This window comes from Lissotriton vulgaris, chromosome 5, assembly GCF_964263255.1.
Source record: "Lissotriton vulgaris chromosome 5, aLisVul1.2, whole genome shotgun sequence".
Taxonomy (NCBI): Eukaryota; Metazoa; Chordata; class Amphibia; order Caudata; family Salamandridae; genus Lissotriton; species Lissotriton vulgaris.
This window is the reverse complement of record NC_141693.1, coordinates 339918615-339924447: the sequence shown is the minus strand read 5'-3', so window position 1 is coordinate 339924447 and position 5833 is coordinate 339918615. Positions and strand designations below refer to the sequence as shown.

General features: G+C 44.6%; 1 pseudogene; it reads right to left on the bottom strand.

The window, feature by feature from the left end:
* Positions 1 to 1755: 1755 nt before the first annotated feature.
* LOC147710844 (zinc finger protein 862-like) lies at positions 1756 to 2846 on the bottom strand (annotated as a pseudogene).
* Positions 2847 to 5833: the final 2987 nt, after the last annotated feature.

Sequence of the window (5833 nt, the reverse complement as noted above, 5' to 3'; positions counted from 1 at the left end):
TGCGTTCTTCAGATCGCTGCCTTCTGTCCTTCCCTTTGAAATAACTTTATGGCCAGAGTCAGTGCTTGTTCTTTCAAAATACAGCATTAGCGCTCCGTCAGCAGATGAATGTAGCTCATTTTGTAATTCGTTTATGCTGCCAAGTCCTCAAAGTTTCATTTACATTGCTGTAGCTGTGGCAGTGTTTAATTTGTATGAAAAAAAGTGCCACGGGCCGGGTCAGGAGTCCATGGCTTGGCAGTTCGGGCTGGACTGTTCCAATGAGGCACATGGGTCATCAAGACTAATTTCCATAGCCAGTCCTGAACTGGGGTGGGGAACAGTGAGCTAAAGAACGATGATGTATTCAACCCAGGTCTGTGACTGGGAGTCAGTGTCTCGAAAGGAGACAAACAGCTCCATGGCAAATTGTCAGAAGTTTTATTTAATAAATTGGTCAAGACTGATTTGCATAGCCAGTCCTGAACTGGGGTGGCGAACAGTGAACTAAAGAACGATGATGGATTCAACACAGGTCTGTGAATGAGAGTCAGTGTCTCGAAAGGAGACAAACAGCTGCCACCATTGCAAATTGTCAGAAGTATTCAGACACCACAGTGAATGGTAAAACACAAAAATGCACAAGTTGTTAAGGAAAATAGTGCTGATTTGAACAGAGTAGCATTAAACTGAGTCGCTATCTTCTGAGTCAGTAACAACACTAGTGTTGTTTTGACAAGGATGTTTGTGGCCCATAATATGTCTTGTTCCTGGATTTGCTGAAAGCCAATACAAAACGGCTGGGTTTGGATCAAAAGTGTCTAACTCTGGCCCATCTACTTGGATTTGCATTAAAGCAGACATGGTGTCACTTTTAAGGGACGTACGGAGCTCATTTTTTATTCGGTTCATGCTGCTAAACCCCCGTTCACATATTGCTGTTGTTGGACTGATGGAAAGCATGATTTCTAAAATTGGAAGGACATGTTTAACTTCTTCTGGGCGTTTTTTCAATAGCTGAGTGAAGAGGGATACAGGCTGCAACAACCTCCGATGAAAGACGTACAGTTTAAAATCTAGCCACTCTCCAGGGGCAGACTCAATTTCTTCATCAGTAAGTACCTTTTTGTAGTACTGTACAAGGTCCTCAAATTCTTGATCCCCAAAAACTCTAATCTTTTCAACAGAGTCTGGCCACTCATAAGTGAAAGAGCATTCTCTATTAACTCAATAGTGTCTTCCTTGACACTAGTTTCATTAGAGCTGCCTTTTCTAGCAGGCTTTGCCTGTGTTAGTAACGGGACCCCTGCAAAATTTCCATCTTTAAAAAGCAATTGAAATTGTGTTAGTGCTTTTCCTGGCTTTGTTTTCAGCAGTATTAGCTTCTGTTGAAGCACCTCGATTCTTCTTGCAACTTCAGAAATAAGAGTATCTTCTTGTTGAAATGCCTTAGACACTTGCTGAAGCAGCTCTGTGAAGTCTATCATGAAGTGCAAGAAATAAAGAAACTTCTCCGACTTCATGTCATGAAGCAATCCTTTGGCTTTGTTTGAATATTCATCAGTACCAGTAGCAAGGTGCTCAAGATGAAGTACTGTAGCTTCCCAGTTTGTCTTAAGCGCTGTTACTGCCCTGTGCTGACTTGCTACCCATCTGATTTGCTGTAAGCCACCAAAATGTTGTAACTGCTCTTCCAGATTATCAGCTATCTTTTTAAGTTCCCTTCTCCGCTTAGGTGAATAATAATATAGTTTGAAACATCCTTTGAGCACCTCTTCAAATTTGGATATGTATGAACTCTTTTTTTTAACATCACACACAGCAAGCTCTAGGTTGTGAGCTACACAGTGCACAACTGCAATGTGATTGCAATTGTCCCATCCTTGATGCTTGGAGACTTCGTCCAGTAGCTGCTTCACAGCACCAGATTTAGTACCGAGGTTCACAGCAGCTCCATCTGTATTCAGACCAATGCATTTCTGGCTCAGAATATCCAGAGATATGCCCATGCTTTCCAGGCCAACCATAATAGCATTTTTCACTCCGGACGCAGTGGAGTTTTTCATGCTGACAATGTCACACAGATGGGTAACAAGGGTGCCTTCACAAACAAATCGTACATAAATAAGTTCCTGTTCCTGAATTCCTTTGTCAGTTGACCCATCTGACAGAACACTGATGAACCTAGCATTTTCTATTTGGGATCGAATTGACATTTTTAGGGTCTCGGAAATTGCTATTACAAAGTTACGGCATGCATGATCAGTCATATAATTTTCGAAATTCCACTCAGGATTGTTCTTTTTCTGCAGTGAGCAGAGTTTTGGAAACTTAATAAAAGCCTCACCTTGTTTTGCGATATAATAGGCTGTATTAAATAAAATGTTTAAGTGCCGGATATTTTTTTCATGCATTTTTGTGATCGATTTGGCTATGCAGGTCTCCTGTGGCTATTGAATTGCAGCTTCATGTAATATGCATTTTTCATGCAATTTGCTCTTGTGGTGCCATTCCAATGTCTCCCTTTTGAATTTTTCTGTCACACCAACATATAGGGAAGACTTAGTATCTGCAAGATGAGGAAATTTCCTGCAAACTCCACAATACAAAACTTGAGATTTTTTAAAACTGGGCTCAACTAGGTCAGCAGCAGCTCCATTACTTTCCTGTTCTTCAATCACTGCCCACTTGAAATCTTCAAGCCATTTCTGTTGTACAACTCTCTGTCTTTTTTTTTTATCATACTCCCTTTGCTTTTGGTGGATTTCTTCTAATCTCCTTTTTCCAACTGCTGAACTCTCTCCTGCATTATTCATTGGAGTTTTAGCTCCAGTTTTTCCGGCCAACCACAACCTGATGTCTGCCATTGCAGCTGCATTCTCTGCCTGTTGTCTGCCTTGTCCTCACTAGTTAGCCAGCACTGACTCACTGACTGCTTCTGTCCGCTTTGAGCTAGAATCAAAAACAACAAACTCACTGTAACTAATTTAAAAATTTACCATGAAGTTTGTACAAAACTACAATACTGGCTTATAACATTTGCTTTCAATAATTAATAACATATGATGGTTCCAACATAAATTTGTATGCATCAAATCTGTAACTCAGTGTGGCACTCTCAGGTTCGCACAAAAGCACCCCAATTTGGAAATGCGCTCTAATGGTACTGAACGATGTGCAACACCAGTGCAGCTTCTAAAATAACTCACTATTGAGACTAGTCTGCTCTTGAGTATTGCGGGTGGTTCTAATATGTCGGAGGCTTATACCTGGTCAGTAAAAGGTCTGCCTGACGCTTCCCCCTCCCAAAGCCTAACTCTGGGCCTAAACTACTTTTTGGGGGGAAACTGGGTGGTAATTAGTCAAGTGGTCACACAATCTGCACAAGCCGCACCTTAGGTGATGGTCACACTGTCTTGCAAGCAAAATCAAGCAATGAAGGTGAGGAAACATACAAATAAACTACACAACATAGTAAACCTGTTCTAATGCAACTTGCAGCAGTATAAACTCTGGGAAGACATTTAATTTCCATTACCTTCAGATAATAACTGACAGAGTTCGGGACGTTTATAAAAGTGCATGAACCTACAGCCAAATCAAATTCTCCACATTGCGCTTCATCTGGGAAAAGGCATTAAGCAAACCTTTTTTAAACAGTGAGTTTATATGGGCACAGCACAGACAGTCTGACCTGTAAACAAATTTGCACATAACGCTTTACAGATTCATTACAACATGGACATTCATTTTCAACTCACAATGCACAATAAAAATATTGAATCTTATTAAGACCAAAGGAAAAAATTCAGTGCAGCGTAATAAATTACTGTAAGTAGTTGCATCGCACAAAACACAAATCACTTCTTGGATCATCACACAAATCACTGGTACCCATGACTGTTATCAACCTTGGAGGGAGAAAGGCAAAGACTACCCCTGCATCAGCAGCAGGAAGAATGTGTGCACAAGTGCGCGAATACATACGCACACACACAAAAACACACCGCTAGGGCTTGGCACACCAAGCAATATTACCTACTGAAAATGCAGGTACACAAAGGTCCCACACCAAAAGCGAATGCAACTCTCAACACAATGCCAAACAGACATTCTCGAACTGGCCCGTGGCCGGTCACAAAATAATGCTCAAGGAAGGAGTGTGAAACTTAAATAATAGAGAGGGCTGCATGCAAGTCTATGAAAAATAACCACACTGGAAATCCTAGCCACAGGTAAATGCCCTTTTCATGACTAGCATTGAGGGAACAGTAGTTCACAGAAGCAGACTGATGTGCATGCAGTGTGACGTGGTGGATCTGTGATTCCCAGATCATCCACCACATCACACTGCATGTACATCAGTCTGCTTCTGCTGCCAGTAGCACGTCATTCACACCCGCTGCACTCCAGCACTAGCAGCGCCAGCATTAGCAATGAAAGTCCCGGGTGCGCTGCTGCTTTACAAGTGTTCTTTGAGAGTGCAGGCCTGACACAGTGGCGGAGTTTAGTGCTGTTGTTGTCAATGTCACTCAATTGTGCGGGTGCACTCGGACTTTGAGGGATAATACATGTGCAGGTTACACGACTGTGATGATGCTGATGCACCAAAGTCAAGATCGGCGAAAAGTGCGTGCGAGCTGCTGCTCCCAAATAAATGGTAGGCCTCAGGCTACAAATGATTTACCCTTCCGCTCCGACCTCTTAGCCTGCCTAGAGCCAGGCCAGCCATCATCACCTCGCGCCACCTCCAGCTTGCTCACAAATCCACTGCAATGCCTGCCGAAATAAGCCGGGGCCTACCCTTTTGCTTTTGATACCGGCCGGGTCGCGACGCCCCCAGACAGTGCCATGATCAGGGGATTACATGCATACAACTGGACGGACACTCACCTGCGGGTAGCATGCTATAAATAATAAAATTACGGGGTGCCTCTCTTTCTCACTCGTCTCTCTGGCTCTCTGATGCCTGCCTCCTCGACCTCGCCTCACTACCAGTCATGCACAAGTTTTATTGCATGACTCAACGCGCCCCAATGCGCATGATCACATTCACCAGGTCCACTCCAGATCCAACCCTAAGGGTGAACATAAGACCGCGGCGGAGACATTCACTGCTCGCTGCGCGCGTCATCATAGTGCACTGCCAGGTAGATTTTTAAAAATCGTATGATAATAGCCTAAATGAAATCATTTCACGAGGAGAGACACGGAGTACAAATAGTCTGTCTGTCAACAGTCAGACTACTAAACTGACTCTCTGACCCGTCCCGGTCGGTCAGGTCAAGGCCCACATCGGTCCCTGCAACAAAACCGGCCCCCTCTCATAAAACCGGCCCCCACCCCATCCAGCCTACCGGGGGATTGCCCGGTGCCCCGGAATTGCCAGTCCAGCCCTGAACGGTACACGGCTAACGCTGTTGAAAAAGGAAAGCTAACGCTGTTGAAAAAGGAAAACGTAGACTCGGAGGCTGACCTGTGAAGGTGAAACAACATGACGGAGCCTCGTGTAAATGAAAAGAAATTTAAAAGTGACTCACCTCTGCCAAATCGTCCCGCACTTTGCCACTGAGTGCCGACTCCACCGAGGAGAGCGCGTGTGGTGGCGTGCTACGTCACTGCTGCACTTTAAGCAGCACAGCGCGGGGGCAGGCCAGGGCTGTCATTGGTAGCGCTTTCGCGCGCTACAAGATTGACGGCCCTGGCCTCCAAACAATAGGCAGTGTGTGCATGATGCCCCCTAAAGACTTTAACTGCGCACCGCACCACCTGCACTCCGCCTATCGTGAGTGCGTGCATGAACATGCTGCCCCCTAAAGCCTTTCATCGTGCACCGCACCGCAATGCGCTGCCA